Here is a 21,593-nt window from a genome sequence, read left to right as displayed (position 1 = left end):
ACTTTTCAGTTGGCCAAGATTTCTAAAAATCCTTTCTTTGTATTGGTCTTAAGTAATATTCTAATTTTCTGAGATACTGAATTTGGGATTTTCATTAGTTGTCAGTTATAATCATCAAATTAAAAGAAATAAACATTTGAAATATATCAGTCTGTGTGTAATGAATGAATATAATATACAAGTTTCACTTTTTGAATGGAATTAGTGAAATAAATCAACTTTTTGATGATATTCTAATTATATGACCAGCACCTGTATATATATATATATATATATATATATATAGAATGCATTATTTAATTACTTATTCATTCCTTGCTTTGTTTATTTACTTATTCATTATTTATTTAATCACTTATATAACCAATTGTTTATTTAATTACTTATTCGTATTCATGCCTTTATTTAATCACTCGTTGATTTATTCATTCGCGCATAAGATACGTGTCAACCTCATAAAAACTTGTCCAAACATGCCCCGGAAAAGAGAGAAAAATGTTCGATAAACATATGGGCAAAAGTTCAACTCCAGACACGGACAATCCCTCACCACGTGGACAGATACTGTCAAAGGGCAAAAGTTCAACACATAGGGGCGGTACCACACTAAGGGGCGGGTATGGTCAAAGGTCAACGCAAAGTGGGCAGGCCCTCGCGACGTGGGTGGTCCATCAATGGTCACCATCAATCATACCTGTGAATCATTTTGACACAATGACCCCCATATATACTACTGACTATGACTAAAACTAAATCAAAACGACACTGATCTTAATTCTAATTTCAGTTAAGCCTTAAAATGTTAAAATTCTTTAAGTTGTATGTGCAACAAAAAAAGTTGCTGAAATTGTTAATATGTTGAAAAATTTTATTTGAATTTCAGTTTCATTTTTTAATTTTGTTCAAAATATGGAGATGTGTATCATATCGTGAACCCAGCATCGAGATATGTACCGAATCTTGAGCTGAGTGTATGTTTACACCCCTACATTAGATGTTAACTTTTTATATACATATTCGACTGGGCTCAATTGATTAAGTACGATTTATTGTATAAAGTATTATCCGGACCTCCGCCACAAAGAAAATGACCCCCAAAGCTGTAAACCTAGGGGAAACACTCATGATGATCATAAATGAGTAGTGGAGGAGGGGGTAGTAGGGATGGGCAATATTATATCGTTCGCGATATACTGGTACAAATTCCCCACACGATAGGAATTAGTCTTCCCGTGATATAAACGATAAATTCTAGTTGATGACGTATTTCTTTGTGAGACCCATTCACAGCTCATATGTGACCTTGGACAACAAAACCAGTCTTATGGGTCAATTTTTCAAAATTGAGATTTGTACATCATCTGAAAGCTGAATAATTAAGCTTTCTATTGATGTATTGATGTTGTTAAGGACAGGACAATATATGGCGGAGATACAAACGTTTATAACTCTGGAATCTGAGGGTGCAAAAAAATCAAAACATTGAGAAAATTGCCTTTAAAGTTGTCCATCAGAGGCGCTGAAGCAGGCCATCCACTCACAAAAATAACGTTTTTATATATTTAAGGTAGGACATTTACAAAATATCTTCATGGAAAATGATCTTTACTTAATATCCTAATGATTTTTGGCATAAAAGAAAAATCAATAATTTTGTCCCATACAATGTATTTTGGGCTTTTACTAAAAATGTTCCCGTGCTACTTAACACTGGTTTTGTGATCCAGGGTCACATATGTGAAGCGAAAACGGGTATAGCGGAGGGCGGACGTGAAGCTGAGAAAGAGTTTGCACTAAAAGACGAGCTCTAAATCTCGTTTAGGTTGGCAATGTAGATGCATCCGAGTTAATGTTTAGTTTCACTTTCGTTTTATTTAATTTGTTTAAGTATTCGTTGATAGTCATAATATGTTACACCACAACATTTAGTTTGGCTAAAAGTATTTATTTAAACATTCGTTAGATGTTATGCGCGCGTGCGCAAATTGTTTAATATGATTTCTTGCCTGTTATATACAGGATGAACGGAGCGTCCCGTGCGCAGCTCGCGCCCACATGTGCTTTCATAGCGACACAGCGTGCACAGCACTGCTGCCTGTTTACATACGGTACAAAATGTGAGTTTGTATTACGTTATTTTAAATACGTTTATGAGCGTATAAAAGCATGGATTATTTAATTAATTTCTTCTATCCGCATTTTTCTGTTCTATTTCTGTAGCGCGAGTCATAGACAGATTCAGCGTATGTTGCTGTGAGAAGAGAAGGTTCACACAGTTCAAGAGAGAGTGATTGACAGCGTGATGCGATCGATCGTTTCCACCCAACAATAGAATATATACAGTTTTAGGTATGACGTGTTTATTGAGCTTTAGTTCATTTAACTTTTCTTTACTACAACCTTTTGAAGTCGAATCTCACTATTATATTTTATATTTACAAAAATACTGTAGGTATATTTTAGGAGCTGTTTGATTTGGGGTAAGTTTTACTTTTTTATAATATTTGTTTTTCTGAGGGTCTAGACCACATGCAGCTACTATCACTTGATGCAAAAAACAGTGGTTGATGGCGTTATGGATATCATCATTTTTATCGTTATCGCAACAAATACCAGGAATTATCGTGATAGAGTTTTAGGGCCATATCGCCCATCCCTAGGGGGTAGGACTATATAAGCTGATGCTTTTACCTACTTCTTTTCGGACATGTATATGTTATTATAATTTTGTTTCGTTATTGTTTTGTTTAGTAGCTAACATTGTATTATTTTCACATGTTCGAAATAATGCTTTTCATTCATTCATTGACAAATAAATCGGACATGTGGTGTGACATAGCAAAAATGTAGAAAAAAACCCTAACAATGAAGATACATCACTCTTAGGGCTGCACGATTAATCGCAATTTTCACTAAATATTGCGGAAATCGGCTCTTTGATCAGTAGTAAGTGCTGCCCCATCTGAAATCACTGGGTTTCAGAGGCTTATAACATGCATTTGAAAATGAGAAACCCGTCAAACATCATCATTATAAATATACTTTATTATCATAAAAACTGTTGTACTTCTGCGGCACTTATTTGGAGTTTCTGTGCGACAGCACCCTCTGGCTTTCAGATGCAGTAGCATTTAACTGCGCTTCACTGAAGAACTGCGCAAAAACAATCGTAGTAAATCAGCTAATCATGTGCGGTTAATTCACTCTTATTCTGTTTTATATTATAAATATTAACTACATGTACAGGGCTGCTTCCAGCAAGATCTTATTAACACCCTGATCATTTAATGAGCAGCATGCTTCATCTCTGTCTAAGCTTCTCTTATCTGATCTATTTATGCAGTTTTTAATTCAGATTTTTAGTTTTTTACTGAAAATGGCATGGCATTTAAAAATATTGTTGCTGTCAGTCATATTTTGTTTTAAGCCAAACGAGAGTTGTGGACATGCTGATACAAGCTAAAAGTTAAATACTTTGCAAAATACTTTTGCTAAGCATGTCCATCTTGGTAAAGTGTAGTTTTGACTCATTGAGCTTGTTTTTACAGTCAGGATGTGGAATTCTGTGGATACAGCATTACCCACCCATCTGAAAGTAAAATCAACTTCCGGATACAGACACGAGGTGAGGATTGTCTAAATATTCAGTCTAGAATAAATATTTTTTATTTATCAACTCAAATGTAGTTTTATTTAATGTACTATCCAGTGCCCAGCACTCAATTAAACTAATCAAAGTCAGTTACAATTAAATATACATCCTTTCTTATGTTTCCAAATACCACTGCACATTTGGTGCCTTTACAGTGGTTTATGATGCCTGTGATGCTGGACGTTTTTTTAACCTTCACTATGCCCTTCCCCATCGGCGGCAGTAGGCATTCTGGTTGAGTACCTACTGTATAGGCAGAAGGGAGAGCAGGAGATGGTGCTAATAAACGCACCTAATGCCTTAAAAAGCTATGGTTTGGAGTGGACACATTTTGGTTTTATGAAGATAAGGGAGCACATCATTGGACAGAAGATGACATGCAGGCTCTGTGTGATTTGGGACTGCTCATGATTGCGCTTTTCTCTATTGCTTGAGACTATGCGCAAGCCGTGCGTTTTTAAAGGCGACCTTAAACCATTGTATGAAACACAACAGACTCTTCACATATACCCTGCGTTCTATTCCAAAGTGATCAACCCTGTGCCCAACGCCCTTCGAAGGATAAAGCTCTTGATGTGTTAACTCCAGAGGGAAAAATGCAATTGTATCTCTTACCACGTCATTTTCTCTTTATTTGTAGTGATGTTTTGTATAGTGTCACTTTCCTGAAGGGCCCTTCAGAGGGCGATATATTCCATTTGGAATGCATCAATAGACGAGAATGATCAGCGAATGATTTGCCAGTAACTGATGATGTAGTTTTCAGTGCTCATGTGGAATGCGGCAGAAGCGCATTTTGAGCCCATAGTAGTTGGTAAAAGTTGTATTTGATATTTTGATTATGTAACAAATATGTTCTGTCACATTTTGTTGTTTTTAGTGTGTTAAAAGTGTAATATTAATTAGGGCTGTGCTGATAAACGATATCATATCGAATCGCGATAGAATGTATTTCAAAAACGATGATAAGCTATTGGCATTTTGACTCGATATGGATTAATCTTACAGTCTAACAGAACGCAGAAATAAACGCAACAACAGTCAGTCAGCGTGCAGCTTTTATCATGCGTGTCAAAGTACAAAGTCCATTTCATACTGCACTTGCCAAAGAAAACATGACTGGAAGCGGAAACAAAGGTGAAACTAACCTCGAGTTGTCATCACGCGGTTTATCAAGTGTCTTATTTTTTTTGCAATCGCCGGTTAAACAAAACAAACTTGAGGCGCAATTGCAAGCGAGTTACTTTGAAACTCAAGCACAAACGTTTTTATATCCATCGTTAACATATCTGCTAACATGAGCTGGTGCATATGAAACAAACCAGCGCTGCCCTGTACAGATTAGAGATGTAATGAAGTGAGTTTGTGTGCACATTAAAATATTGAACCTTGTATGCAAGATGCTTGCATGATTAAAGAAATGTATTACAGTTTATGTGAGATGTCTTTAAGGTTCACTGAATGCATTGAATGAATCCCACTACTCGAGCAAGACGTTATGTATGTGCGCAGGTGCTGAGCCAATAGCGTTCGAATGGACACAGTAACGGAGCCCTTTCATTGGTTGAATGTACTGAATGAACACTCCCTTTAATTTAATTTAATTTTAACTGGTTAAAGGTTAACTTTTGTTAATAAACTGTATTTAAAATAGATTATTTTAAATACAGTTTTTTAATTAAATATATATATCGAAATAAATATCGTTATCGATCAATATAGAAAAAAACTATTGAGTTTACTTTTTTGCCATATCGCCCAGCCCCAATATAAATATAAAAAAAATCTGATTGGCCCTAAATTTTCATTTCAGTATTTCATTAGTCTTTTGCTTAAAAAAGCTTTCAAATAAAAACGTTGTTATTAATTTAATTCATTGAAATTATTAATTTAAATGGCAGACAAGATGCATTGAATCGTGACCCTCTGAATCGTAATCGAATCGAATCGAATCGAATCGTGAGGCAGGTGAAGATTCACAGCTCTAGGGCTTAATGTGTTCGGTTATATCATTCTCTACTGCTCGTTTATGCTCCGCTGTAGCTGGGCGTGACATTTGCGCTCTCTAAACTGTCAGCATGCTGCACCGCTCCTGCGTTTGACTTCTGATTTTTTGTATTGATAATTTGTCCTCGTAATGCATCTAAGAATAAATGTTTTCCCTGCCTCTACTTTGAACGATTATTCAGCTTTTGCAATTAGATAAAACATACATAAATACTTTTAAGAATTTCCACTTTCCAGAATATATACAGCCAAAAGGCAGAAAAAATCACTCTAGAGACCTTTCACAGGAATGGCACTTTTTGGTCTTTAATGGTGGTGCTGTTAATTATTAAGAGTTTCAGAAAACATGTATTGGTCTTATTAGATAAATAAAAACATGCACTGAAAAGTTAAGTAGATTGTTGATTATTTGTCAAGGTAAGTATAATTTTTTCATAGATTAAAATAGCTTTTAAAATATTAATATAACTGGCAATATTAAAGTGGTTTAAAACATCTCCCATTAAAACACTATTGGTCTCGACTATTTAAATTTAAAGTGTCAGTTAAAGGAACATGACTTGGCCTGAAAAAAAATTCAGTTAGAAGAATTATTTTCACTTTAATCCATGCAATCAAAAGAAACCGAGTTAATATTACGTTAATATTAACGTAAATGAAATGAAATATAAAGTTATATTATTAGACACTAGCCCAACACAAACCGGAAGTTAAATGGGGGTCAGGTGCGGTCTCTATATTTTCTTTGCAGCGGAGGTCCGGACAATACTTTTTTAAATAAATATTTAATCAATTGAGCTTAGTCGAATATGTATATAAAAAGTTAACATCTAATGTAACAACTGAAATGAATTAAAGGTAGGGATGCACCGAAACGAAAATTCTTGGCCGAAGCCGAACATGATGTGAAACATAATATATAGAATAATAGCGAACACCGAACATGTTTTTTTGCATTTATTCTATTTATTAAGCTATTTTTTTCACTATTGCACAAACTGAATAGTCAAAATGTGCTTTTTATATTTTGTCTTGCTTTTCAATAAAATACAATACAACTTAATATAAAATTGAGCAAAACAAAGTAAATTCAAACAAAAAAATGTAAGTTACTCTGTACCCCTACAACAAAACAGTTCATTAAAAACTGTCATTCCACATTAGGCCTATAAGATAAAAATATGAATAAACTAAAACTGTTGGATTATTATAGGCTACATTGAAAAATGATTTGAGAAAAAAAAAACATCCAATGCAAGCAATTCTGACTGATGCTGACTGACAACCATTTCAGTTCACGTCTCTCCTCCAAACTCCGCCCACAAAAGCTGACTGTTCTCTCAGAAGGTGCACTCGTGGCCGGGATGCACAGAACATACTTAACATACCTAAACTAAAGACGCATTTTTTAATCTTGCATACACTACACTTACATAATATAAATCCTCTGAGGGTTTAGGCTGCATTAGTTAGATCAACCGGAACCAGGAACACTTCCCATAACAACTGATGTACTTGTGGCATCAAAGAGTGCAGAACAGTACTCTACTCTCAGCTGTCTTGTCTCATTGTTCCGAGGTTACCACAGCGAGCAGGATGCAGTTCATGCCCAGACCTGATGGTAGAGCGGAGAATGGGAAGCGGCGACCTGACAAGAGCTTAGATAATAGAGCTGGATAAAGGACGTGGCGTCTTGACATGTCTTCACTACAACATTTAAACTGCTCCTAGTTCATTTCAAATTCAAGTTCATTTTGTTTGTATAGCACCTTACAACAGCCACTAGATTGACCAAAGTGCTTAACAGACAAAGCATCGAACATAACACACACACTAAAGGAATAAAAAGAAAATTAAAACCTAAAAACCCATACCAATAGTCCATAACCTAAAAAGCTAAGGCGAACAAATGAGATTTTAACCGAGATTTAAAAATAGTCACAGAGGGTGCCAATCTGATCTCTAATGGGAGAGAGTTCCAGAGACGGAGCCCGGTCACGGCAAACACGTGCTCCCCTCTTCTTTTTAGCCTCGTCTGGGGAATGGCCAGTAGAGCCTGGTCGCCAGACCGCAGGCATCTAGAAGGGGTGTAACTATGGAGTAGTTGGGCAAGGTAAACTGGGGCAAGATTATTCAAGGATTTGTAAACGAATAGGAGAACTTTCTGATGGACAGGCAGCCAATGTAAGGCTCTAAGATTCGGGGTGATGTGCTCAAATTTGTTACATCCGACAAGAAGCCTGGCCGCAGCATTTTGAACAAGCTGCAGGCGAGCTAGCTGGGATTTAGAGATACCACTATAAAAGGAATTGCAGTAATCTAGCCGACATGTCACAAAAACGGCCATTTCTAAAGCTTTGGGGTTAAGGAAGTTTTTGATCTTCGACAAGAGGTGTAGCTGGTGGAAGCTTGAGCCAATAATGGCAGAAATCTGTTTATCAAATTTTAAATGCTGGTCGATAAGGACGCCAAGGTTTCGTACCTGAAATGCATTTATTATGTTAATGAAAAGCCTGTTATATTTCATTAAAAAGTTGTTTATGCTTTTAACCTGTTGTTTTTTTCTGCGAATTCTACAGGAGGACTTCCTGCATATGAACCTCTGCGCAGTGGCTTGAACAACCTCACTGAAGTGTGTAAACACATCTTGCAGACATTTGAGGTGAGACTGACAAACACCCTCGATTTCCTCCAGAAACTACCAGGAAGTTCCGCCATTAGTTCCACCGTTTTTTTTCTCCAAATTTTGTGTTGAGGCCTTAAGAGGTTACAAACAAGTCAAATTTTCTATGCATGTTTTCGTGTATGGGGCATTCTACAGGACTGATGCAAAGCAAGCCGATTGGATGGGCAAGCTACCATTTTAACACATTTAACCATTTAAACTTGCAATAATTAGTTCAACTCTCCCCAAACATTAAAGGCAGAATGGGTGATTTGGTACGGTGCTAACTTTTGCCTGCTAGCACTGAAATTATGATCCCACCCTCCATGCGCAGTCCAAAGCCACGCCTCCTCCAAAACACATGAACACACGCACAAACCAGAAGCTCTTGGATCCATTCCAATAAAATCTTGTCTCATTCACCAGAGAGAACACGTTACAAAATAAAGTAAATAACGTTATTACAATTGCGAAAACAGCTAACTTAAACGTCTCATGAACTGGGCTTGTTTGTTGTTTTATACTGTTGTATGAGGTCTACTTATGATGTCCGCGTGGTTTTTACATTCAAAAACATTAAAATCAATAAGTAATAGGCTATTTTCTACCCGGGTTTTGAGGCCAGCTCTACTAACGCTTGGTTTTAATGGGCGTGCCGCATTGAAGATTTGGAAGTAAATGCCCACTGCTTTGATTGGATAGCAGTTTGAGTAGTAAACTTATCTGGAGACCTCCTGTGATTTATAAATTACCTCCCCACATCTGTATTTCATGTGACGCATTTGCACAGGATAAGTGAAGCCTCTGATTTACTCAAATTTACTGACTTATTTCCCGGATGTGATGGCAAGGCTTTGCGTATAGTTTGTATAGCCTATAGTTGTATTGCGTTTAATGATATATGACCATACCTGTCAGCATTTGAGACCCGTGAGCGCGAACCCAGACAGAAGATCACCGCGATCGCAGGTCTCAAATGTTACGAGAGTTTCTATGATAAATAAACAAATGGGAGACTGCCGGTAACTTATGGATATGACCCAGCACCCAAAATAATACCAAAACACTTCAGAACAGCCTCCATTATTCGCAAACGGAGGATAAAACCTTGAAAAATGATATATGAGCCCACCAAATCACAGAGATGACGATTCGCACGGGATTAAGATCACACACAAATTCTGCAATTATTATAAATGACTAGAGGTCCCCAGGTAATACTAATCCCGTGCGAATAGTGCTCAGGGCATATCAAGCGATCTCTAACAAAGCAATAGCAAATATGTTTTACACACATAAGATTCCTGCGCCATTCCTAGCGGATCCAATATTGACGGCACAGCACTGCTTTTTAATTTTAGTCTCTCCGCAAATCCAGCGTCGACCTGGGCCTTGTTCACGAAGGAATCTGTGGTGAAATGAAGCGAACAAACGCAATGTTATATCCACGTGAGCTGGAACGTCTTCACTGTAAAAATAAACTTCAACCACACATTACTAATGTCGGAATCCGAAGGAAAGTTATGCAGCGACTGTGTTCTTCCACAACCAGGCACTGACTGCACAATATTTTGCGATCTTTAACGGCATGCTTATTGCTTGCGCGCTCTATCAACTTGTTACTTCAGAATTGTCATGTGCGAATCAGTGGGCGGGGCTAGAGAAGTTATCGTTGATATTCTTCTGTGGAGGAGAGGTGTTCAACCTATCAATGACATATGAAAATAGCCTATCCTCAAGATGGCGCCGGTGTGTGTGGCTCGCCGTCTGTGTTTCCCAGCGCTGCTAACGATGTGGGGATTTATGCTGTTTGTTTCATTTGTGTCATTTGTTGTCCGAAATGCGAATTCATTATTGGTGTATGATCGTCAAACACTACTAGATCTTCGACTCTGTGCCAAGGATCTAGGGAAGTTAGGTGATCACAAGACACTGCCTCCACTTTTGTCGGTCATTCCTGATCACCTGTGTCGCCACTCGGCTCTAAACTTCCGGCGCAAGCATTATCGTCTTTGGGGAAAACGCAGCGGCAGACTGCTGAAAGTGAAGACCTGCCTGGCTCACTTTTCCACGGCTTCCTGTTATGAGGACAGAGCGGTGTCTCGCCTTTATATTCCTCTGCGTTTTCTAGATCCTGTTGACGCCTGGGTGGTACCTGTCGCCAGCCCGGACGAGGTTTTCCAGCCTTGCTCCCGGACGAGGTTTTCCAGCCTCGCTCCCGCTGCTATTCTCGTCCCTGCTGGCGCGGGGTAAATTTGCAGAATTTGCGGCCTCTGGGTCTGGCCCCTCGGAGTGTCAGCACCACAAACCCGCCGGCTCCTGCCAGGATTGGCCTGGTAAATGCTACGTCGCTAACAAATAAAACCTGTATTTTAAAGGATTTCTTCACATCTCAAGGATTGGATTTTCTCTGTGTGACTGAGACGTGGCTGCGGGTTGGTGAGTCCGATGCCTTCTCTGAACTCTTACCGCATAGTTGCTGTTATCTAAATTCCCCTCGAACATCGGGACGCGGAGGAGGAATAGCAACTATTTTTAAGAACGTTCATAAATGAAAACAGTTATCATTATTCTTCTCGCTTACCAGCTTTAAACTGAGTCTATTTGAGTTGGGCTGTTCTCACATGGTATTATGTGCTGTGGTCTATCGGCCTCCCAAATAATAAGAATTTTATGAATGATTTCTCTTTTTTTCTGGCTGAAATTATGCCTAACTATGACCATGTCCTTATTGTTGGGGATTTTAATATTCACGTCTGCGGCTCTGGGAACCAGTTGGAAAAGGATTTTTTACATCTCATTGACTCTTTTAATCTTGAGCAGTTTGTTCGTGGTCCCACGCAGCAACGCGGTCACACTCTTGACCTTGTTTTAACATTTGGTTTGCCTGTTATGAACCTGGAGATAAGTGGTGCTGCATTTTCAGATCATATGCCTGTAGTATTTGAGATTCCTCTGATCTATAACACATTTGAACGGCAAGCTCCTGCTCGGCACTGCCACATTATTAATTCCTCCACTGCTGCTCATTTTACGGGCGGGTGGGTAACGACTGAGGTGCCCTTGAGCAAGGCACCTTACCCCTACTTGCTCCCCGGGCACTGTACGTGTGTTCACCACTTGCTGTGCGTGTGTTTCACTACTCTCTGGATGGGTTAAAAGCAGAGGTCACATTTCGGGTATGGGTCACCATATCTGACTAATAGGTCACTTTCAAAATCTTTCAAAGATAAGGTCACTTCCGTTAGGGCGCTTATTCCATCTGGTGTTTATGATCCCTCTGTCTCTGTCCCTTGCTCTGCTGTTTTTGATAAGTTTGAGACTGTGACACTGGTTATGTTACAGGAGATTGTAGGTAATTTAAAGCCCTCAGGTTCTCTGCATGATGCACTTCCTCCTCGATTTTTTAAGGAGGTCTTTTCTAGTCTAGGGCTATCTGTTTTATCAATTGTTAATAGTAGTTTGTCCTCAGGTGTGGTACCTGAAAATTGTATATATGCAGTAGTGCAACCTTTGCTCAAAAAACCTGGTCTGGATACTGCAGACCTCACAAATTTTAGGCCTATTTCTAAATTACCTTTTCTGTCAAAAATTCTTGAAAAAATAGCATGTAACCAATTAATGTCCTTTCTGGAAGGTCATAAATTGCTTTAAATTTTCCAGTCGGGCTTTAGAGCTATGCACATTACTGAGTTGGCTCTGTTGAAAGTTTGTAATGATATTCTTATAGCTACTGATTCTGGGGATTATGTCGTTCTTGTGATTCTTGATCTAACCGCTGCATTTGATACTGTGGATCATGAAATTTTAATTTCTCGGTTGGAACAATGGGTGGGCATTAAAGGGTCAGCGCTTGAGTGGTTCAGGTCCTATCTGGTACTTTTATTGTAAACATTGGGGATTATCTCTCCTCCTCTGTCACTCTCTTTGTAATGATATTCTTTTAGCTACTGATTCTGGGGATTATGTCGTTCTTGTGCTTCTTGATCTAACCGCTGCATTTGATACTGTGGATCATGAAATTTTAATTTCTCGGTTGGAACAATGGGTGGGCATTAAAGGGACAGCGCCTTGAGTGGTTCAGGTCCTATCTGGTACTTTTATTGTAAACATTGGGGATTATCTCTCCTCCTCTGTCCCTCTACTGAGTGGGGTCCCACAGGGCTCAGTTTTAAGCCCTCTTCTTTTTTCTCTTTATTTACTCCCGCTAGGGTCAATAATTAGGACGCATGTTATGTCTTTCCATTTTTATGCAGACGATACCCAGATCTATGTGCCCATTAAAAAGAGTGAGACGGTTGGACCACTACTTCAGTGTCTTGATGACATAAAGGCCTGGATGGCTTTTAATTTTTTTTAAGTATTAACGAAAAGAAAACTGAAGTGATGGTCTTTGGGGATGTTACTGGGACCTCTTCGGTTGATTTGAGTGTCTTAGCCCAGTATATCAAACCAACCATCACAAACCTTGGGGTTAAATTTTATTCTGATCTAAAGTTGGACAGTCAGATTGGGGCTGTTGTTAAATCAATCTTTTTTCAGATGAGACTAATGGTTAAAATAAAGCCATTTCTCTCAAGGCAGCACCTTGAAACCGTAACCCATGCCTTTGTTACAAACCGGCTGGATTATTGTAATGCACTATATGTGGATAAGTGGGTCTTTGGACCGTCTGCAGTTGGTGCAAAATGCTGCAGCATGTCTTTTGATGGGGACTCGCAAATCTGAGCATATTACCCCCATTCTATCATCACTTCATTGGCTGCCAGTACAATGTAGGATTCAGTTCAAAATTATTTTGTTTGTTTTTAAGTCCTTAAATGTTTCTGCCCCATTCTACATATCTGCGGCCTCATTTATAACAGTTGCATACAAAACATGCCCTGAAAGAGGCGTACGCCACTTCCCACGCAAAATATGGGATTTATAAAAACAAACTTAATGGAAAAATGTGCGCACCTGCACGCAAACTCTGACCCATGCGTACGGACATTTTTGAGACTGAGCAGTTTGGCGACACCGATGGTGAGTTAGTGAACTCAAGTTAGATTGCAAAAGGTAAGTGTGATAAAAACGATTATAAGCATTAATCCCTCACACACATTTAATGTGACCTTAAATATCCTCATTATCACGAAGATTAAATCTGCAGAGTTATTTGCGCTTGTATTGAGTGATACTTGTTTCATGCAGCTCTTGTAAAATCAAACTCAAATCTTAAATAAAAATTAAATCTAAATATTTAATCAGCACTGTCTCACCATCACACTATGAGCGCATGAGGAGGAGATGATCCGACTGCATAGAATATAGGACAGCATCAAATAACACAGTGTAAATAAATGGCTAAATATATTTTCCTTACTGTGAATAATCATCGAATGTCAAAGTCTGGAAATACAGCCATTAAACTCTCGCACAATCGTTTCTCTAAATGTCCTCGTTATCGGTTCTAACCAAGTTCATAACAAAACCGGAATGAAGAAACATTAGTCTTTAACAATTATGTCTTCAAATTTAATATCAGGTGAAGGACACCAGTAATTAATGAGGTGATTTTAATGAGGTGTTAATGATCAGTCTAAATGCTGTAAACATATAAATGCTGCAGAGACCTTCTTTGGCTTTAATATAATTATAAAAATAATTATAACAATTATTAATATGGAAATCTCAGTGAATCTCATGTGTTGGCCATTTGTGATTTCGTTACGGAGATAAAAGATCGGGAGTTTTACATAAGTTTTTCTTATTTTTCTATGGCATCTGATAACGGTTGAACTCGAAACTGTATACGTCCATTATGGTGAGTGACGTCAGGCTTAACAAGCGGATTGGATGTCAGGCTTATTAATATACGAATAAGCATTCATGAGGTGCTTTGCATTGACTATTTATGGGTAAAAATGGGCGTGTACAGGGCGGGATATGAGGCTGATTCACGTACGCACACTTGCAGGTAATCTGTGATTTATAAAGGGAAAATTGCATGCAGGTGTGCGTGCACAAGGTTTTATAAATCTCAATTTTTGTTTGCGTACGCCCTTTTCAGCATTCTGGCGTAAGTTCACTTTTAGTAAGGATCCTACGCACAGTTTTATAAATGAGGCCCCTGAGCTGTTACACCCCTATACACCCTCACGCTGTCTGAGATCATCAGATCAGCTGCTGCTTAGAGTACCAACCTCCAAGTGTAAGCTCAGAGGGGACCGTGCTTTTGCGGTGGCAGCCCCCAAATTATGGAATGCCCTGCCTCCTTATATTAGGCAGCCCTGTTCGCTGTCTATGTTCAAATCCCATCTTAAAACTTACCTTTTTCCTTGGCCTTTGACACCTGATTTTGATATTTGTGTAAATAGTCTATATGTATGGGCTACGTGATTTTGTATTTGTTTTATTCTAGTTTAAGTATATATTTATGAGCTATGTGTCTAGGTTTAATTGGTTATGATGTTTTTATGAAGTTGAATGATGTCTTTTTTGTTCTTTTATTGTACAGCACTTTGGTCTGCTCCTTAGTGGTTGTAAAGTGCTTTATAAATAAAGTTGATTGATTGATCGATACATAGATAGGTGCATTCCAAGACCTGCCGTTCGCTGGGCCTGGTGTCAATTACGGTTATTTCAGTAACAAGGGCGTTTTTAGTTCTGACACTTACAGCATGTTCGCTTGAATACAATTCCTTCTTATATAACAAAATCTCTTAAAATTGTGGTTTTAATTCATGGCTCCTTAAACAACAGCTTTAAAACTGGATTAGATGAAGCATAGTTCCCGTTAGACATTTGGTAACGATGTTGTTAAGCTAATACATAAAGGTCCACAAACTACATAAGCAACATATTCAAAACCCATCAAAATCGAATCATAACATGTACCTACCTGTCCAGACGTTACCATGGCATCATCTTTTAAACCCTTGACTCCCGTAGCTGCTCCCAGCATCGAAAAGCAACACCAATTATAATCATATCTGTCAACACTCCCATTTTGGCCAGGATTTTCCTGTTTTTCCTGAACAACTTTATTATTTTATGCTACTTTTATCTGACACAATTCCTTTAATATGAGTGTTTTGGCCCTGTCCTTTATTCTTTGATGAACATTATAAGCGGAGATCTTTATTATGCTGCTGCCCCTTTAAGAGAGCTCTATAGATATACGGATCTAATATAATGTGACATTGTTTCCCAGCTGTTAACGTTCATAAAACGGACTACTTTTACATGGACCCTTGCTAATATGGGAATTTTTACGTGATTTTGTGTTTATTTGTCTGTTTCAGAGACATGAAAGAGAACTCGGTTTAGTAGTTTGTGCTCTGTCTCTCTAGGCACGCATGTTTAAACTTGTTTTAGCCTTCCACTGCATACAAAACATGCAACACAATTCGTTATCGTTGCCGTTTTGTACCTTAGCCGTTTTGTACCTTAGCCGGGGAATTTTTTGTATTCCGCAGGCTATTGATTTCCTTCCGCTTTATCATCAGTAGCATTAAATAAGCCTCTCACACCTGCTCATATTACGTATTTGTGATAGATAAGCGCATGGCTGAAGGAGGGGAGACGAAATTCAGTGGTTTGTTCTATCAAATCCGCCGTTTGGAAGAGATTTAAAATGAAATGTCCATGTAAGGTTCGGTACCTTTCCATTCTGGTGTTCCTGGTTCATGTGCGCGCCTAAGTATCTAGGCCAACCCCAAATGCTCTCATTGGTTGAGACGCGTGGTAATGCCATACCCCAGCCAGTACCGATCAACAACCCACCCCTTATGTGACCCATGGTTTGTCTGTACATTTCAGAGCCAGTGAGCAACGGACTTTTGACATAAAATAATACTTAAAAAAAAACGTTGATGTTAATGCACGATAAAATAATTGTCTGCGTTAATTAATTAATGCGTTTACGCGATAACGCGTTAATATTCCCAGCCCTAGTATTAAATAATGAACTACTTTGTCATTTAGTCTATTTTTAGATGTATGAATTTGGAAACAAATGTGTCAATGCTTATTTTTATTCTACAATTAGTTATTAAACAATAAAATGCTTTATTGATTTTCCTGTTACTCTTCTTGTCCTCCATGAGAAGTAACATAGATGTCGTAAAGAGTATCTTAAATTTACCTTAAGTTGTTTTTGCATGTCATTCTGTCATATTTGCTTCTAGTGTGAAGTTCACTGTTTTGACTTGAACTAACATTCCGTTATTGTTACAGACACGGATGAAAGCTTTCAAGAATACTGAAGAGTCAATGGAGTGGAGCCAGCATTAATATTCTGGACACTGTTCTGATCATCTTGGCTGGCTCAGGATTAACAACGATATTAATTTAGTATCAATTAAATATTTGTTTTGTTTAAACAATAAACACTCTTATTTTTTTATATTAGCATGATTGCCAATGATGATAATTGACATTAATAGCTTTTACATTAGGCTTTTCAATTACAAATATCTGTCTGTTACTCTGTATTCGAAATCTGATTTGTTAATCCAGTGCTGATGACTACAAAATGGAATTTTACTGAACAAAGTAAAATAAAAATGATTACAAACATTATCATTCATTTGAATTTCAAGTCATTTAAAATTCATTTTGTTTTTGATATGAGAGAAAATGGTAGTGTCCAGGAAGGAGAGTTCACTGTTAGACTTAGTAATTGCAAAACAAAATGCCCATTAAAATATATATGTTTTAATGTTAATTACTGTATTATGCAATGCATTATGGGTAGTAGTTTACAGTGACATACTTTATTTTGGGAATTTAGAGTATTCTGCTGTTGACACAACAGCAGTAGTGACGCTGTATCTATCAATCATTTTATTAGTATAGCACATGTACAGCACACGTTAACCAAAGTGCTTTACAACCAAATAATAAAACATAAAATCACAACATAAAACAAGACACATAACACAGCCACAAATATAGCTACAAATAATTAAAAGCAGCAGAGAAAAGATGAGTTTTCAACAAAGATTTAAAGCGCTCAATCGACATTATGGTGGCAGACGTGTTTGCTTTCTCCGCTCTCGAATGCCGTCTATTCTTTATTTTTTGTTTGTTTCTTGTTTTCTCTGCAGTGCACAAATGCCATGCACTGCTAAAATACAACAGACAGGCTCTGCTGGACATCGGCAGTTCAGCTACCCTTATTGAATTTACCGGTTTTATGCCTCTGGACCTACAAGTCATTATTCGCTCCCGTAACCACTGCCATCACCCCCAGGAAGGCCCCGAAGCGCCGAGCTCGAGTGAGAAAGCTGACCTGATCAGTGCATTCTGGAGACGACAACGCAAGAGGGGAGGGCTCCATGCTAGGCGTAAGTCTCATGTTAGCCGGCCACTGCTTCCCAGCCTCTTGTTAACTTACATGCGGTCTCTGGAAAACAAACTCGATGAGCTGAGAGCAAGGATTACATCACAACGGGAAGTAATGGAATGTTGTGCCTTGATTTTTACTGAGACCTGGCTCTCAGAGAAAGTCCCGGAATCCTATATTCAGGTACAGACTCACTCCAAACATCGAGGAGACTGGACCGCGGCCTCAGCTAAGACTAAAGACTGTTTATAAGCACTGATCACCAGATATGGAGTACTATATCTGAAATGTCAGCCCTATTACCTCACAAGGGATTTTACTGTTGTGTTCATAGCTGCTGTTTACGTTCCTCTGGGAGCAAACTCCAGGGCAGCGCTAGGCAAGCTCCATGACGTTTTTAGCGCACTAATCTAGGAGACGGATTGCCCTGATGCTGTTTTTATTGCCGCTGGTGACTTTAATCAGTGCAACACATGGACTGTACTTACCAAATATTACCAACACCTGAACATCCCCACTTGCGAAAACACCACACTGGACGTTGTTTACAGTAACATACACAATGCACACAGGGCTGCACCCCACCCTCACTTTGGATATTCAGACCACATCTCTTTGTTCCTGTACCCAGACAAAGACTCAAACAAATCCTGTCACCAAACAGGTTAAGCTTTGGACCTCTGAGGGCGTCTTGCAGGACTGTTTTGCTCTGACAGACTGGGATGTGTTTAAAGCTGCAGCCACTCATGAGGTCTGCATACAGGATTATGCCGAGTATGTGACTGGGTACATCAGCACTTGTGTTGATAGCTTTGTACCAACCATACAAGTCACTAAGTTCCCCAACCAGAAGCTTTAGATCAGGGGTGTCCAAAGTCGGTCCTGTGTCCTGCAGAGTTTACCTTATTGAGCCAAGTTGGAGATAAACTCTCAGACAGCCCTGCTCTAGATAAACAGTCATGTACGTCACATGCTGCATGCTCGAGCTTTTGCATTTACATCAAGCAACGAGACAGAGTACAAAGCTGCAAAGTATGGACTGAGAAGAGGTCTGTAAGGATTGGAAATAAGTCCTCAGCCACTGCTACAACAAACATTGGCATCCCACAGGTGTGTCCTCAGTCCCATCCTCTACACACCATTCACACATGAATAGTGTGTCTTGTGACATGGTGTGAAGACGACAATCTCACCCTCAACACATGGCTATTTTTGCTTATAACTTGTGAAAATTTTGGTGTTAAATCATAAGAGTTGTCTTGTTTAATTCCTTAAGGCATGCATAGTCAAACCATACCCATCATTCCTCGGTGGCCCATTTTGAATTTTGTCATGAAATGCAGTATTTCATGAACGCCATAGCATATCGCTACGAAACTTTGTATGGTTCCTCATGTCCGTATTCTGAGAGGACCTGTAAAGTTTTCCTCCAGCGCCCCCTAGTGGTCAAGAGATAAGGAAATTTAGGAAAATACTTTTAACATATGAAAAATTCAACGTCATGTCATTTCATTTACAATGTTAGAGTTGGTGAACGTGTCAACATATTCAAAAGCAAGCATACCAAAAGGCAGATTATCCAGAGAATGTCTCCATCAAAAGTTGAGCCACAAAGTCCTTGGCTTCCTTCCAGTCTCGGCTACTTTGATGTGTAATATACGAATGTTCTGTCTCCTACTGTGACCTTCAAGGTCTGTGCATTTGTCCGTGAGTTGTTCTACCACCACAAGTACTCGCACATGTGCGACCTGCAAATTTGGAATTTCTTCTAGTAGTTATTTCATGTAGGAAAGACGAGTAGAACGCAAGCCGGCCACCAGGGCAGGCTGTGTGTGAAAGTCAACTGCGCGTCAGTAGGCAGGTCACTCACGTGTCACTGTTTCCCGCAGACGCGCACAATCCAGGTCGTCATTGACAAGTTTACACGCACACAACGTGCGCTCTTTATTACGACTCATTGTTTGCTGTGACGGATTTCTTGAGCCCGAGGACGAATTATTTGATATTTGAGATGTTTAAAACTAAACTAACCACGGATGAGTTCAGGAAATGTCATTTATCTGTTGAATACTTGAGACAGCAGATCATTTCAAATCCGTTCACAGCAAGAACAAATGAAAGGCAAATGCTTTTTTTGACGTTATATTTACATGTGTTGTGTGAACATAGGGAAAAGTTTCCTTAATACGCAATAAAATAATCGTAAGAACGTAATATCACAAATACCTTTCATTTTGCTTTGATGTGTAACACTGTAAGCAAATAAATATACTTTTTGACAAGCACAATTTCTGTTGGTTCAAATTATATTTCGGTAAAAGTCATAGAAAAAATCTGATCGTGATTAAACCTGAAGACAATGTAATAAACGAGCAAAACCAACTCAAAAAGTTCGGGCTACTGAATATTAGATCACTAAATTCAAAGGCAGTTATTGTAAATGAAATTATCACAGACAACAGTTTTTATATACTCTGCCTTACCGAAACCTGGCTTAAACCAAATTATTATTACGGCCTAAATGAGTCTACCCCAGCAAGCTACTGTTATATGCATGAGCCACGACCGGTTGGTCGAGGTGGTGGTGTCGCAACAATCTTTAGAGACTTTCTTACTGCAACTCTGAGAACGGAGCATAAATTTAAATCATTTGAAGTGCTTGCGTTGAACATAATTGTACGGAGCCCGTCTGGTCACCCCTCGGAGAAAAAAAAACAAGACCCGCAAATCCGTGGCCACAGTTTTGTAATTCGTTCCCTCAATTTACAAAACCGTGCTCTCGGATTAATAAACTGTACCCACGAGTTTACAATCCGTGCTCTCGGTTTTGTAAACCGTCCCCTCAGTTTCTGAAATCTGTACCCACGAATTCATAATCTGTGCCCACGCTTTCGCAATCCGTGCGCACGGTTTTGCAAACTGTAGCCTACTCGCGGAATTGAAGCCTCTGGCTGTCAACAGAACAAGCTCCTTCCTACAGGAACATTAACCAATATTGTATACTGTTTTAGATATAAATTGTCCTAATGTGTTTACACACGAGTGCGTGGCGCATATAAAGCATGCGTTCATTGCCGCGTTTCACTGTCATAAAATTGGTTTGACATTAAACTTTCTGAATTTAGGGACCATCTCTAAAGTACACATTAAAATACCCCTTTCCAACTTCAAAAGTATTTAAAGGGAATGATTTATAGCCACAAAACTAACTGTACAGTGTTCATGTGTGTGTCAGCTATTATGCACAACTTTTAGATTATTGAGTATTAAAATAAACCATCAAATCATATGTACATATTCCTATACGTATTGAGCTTTAAATAATGGTATATTTGTGTATGAGACCATTATACACATAGGAATGTTTGCATGTGATTTGACGGTTTATTTTAATACATATCAATAATCTAAAAGGTGTGCATTCTATCTCACACACACATGAACACTTTACAGTTAGTCAGGGAAGTCATTCCCTTTAAATGCTATTGAGCTTTAAAATGTGTATATTTATGTATGAGCCCATACAGCAGTGAAACACATAAGAATATTTGCATTTGATTTAACTGTTTATTATAATAAATATAAATAATCTAAAAGGTGTGCATTATATCTGACACACACATGATCTCTGTACAGTTAGTCTTGTGGGTATAAGTCATTCCCTTTAAATGCCATTGAAGTTGGAAAAATGTATTTTAATGTGTACTTTAGAGATGGTCCCTAAATTCACGAAAGTTTAATGTCAAACCAACTTTATGACAGTGAAACGCGGCAATGAACGCATGCTTTATATGCGCCACGCACTCGTGTGTAAACACATTAGGACAATTTATATAACAGTATACAATATTGGTTAATGTTCCAGTAGGAAGGAGCTTGTTCTGTTGACAGACAGAGGCTTCAATTCCCCGAGTAGGCTACAGTTTGCAAAACCGTGC

The 21,593-nt window shown here is 38.6% G+C and overlaps 1 long non-coding RNA gene across 1 annotated transcript; it reads left to right on the top strand.

Moving 5' to 3' along the window:
* The first annotated feature begins 993 nt into the window (after positions 1-993).
* LOC130550586 (uncharacterized) lies at positions 994-8,321 on the top strand. Its single transcript, XR_008962453.1, has 3 exons — positions 994-2,117; positions 2,221-3,625; positions 8,239-8,321. It is a non-coding gene; the product is annotated as an uncharacterized LOC130550586 (long non-coding RNA).
* The last annotated feature ends 13,272 nt before the right edge of the window (positions 8,322-21,593 follow it).

The sequence above is a fragment of the Triplophysa rosa genome, unplaced genomic scaffold (assembly GCF_024868665.1).
Source record: "Triplophysa rosa unplaced genomic scaffold, Trosa_1v2 scaffold363_ERROPOS117636+, whole genome shotgun sequence".
NCBI classification, from domain to species: domain Eukaryota; kingdom Metazoa; phylum Chordata; class Actinopteri; order Cypriniformes; family Nemacheilidae; genus Triplophysa; species Triplophysa rosa.
The sequence above is the reverse complement of the archived record's forward strand: the minus strand, read 5'-3'. Positions and strand labels throughout refer to the sequence as shown.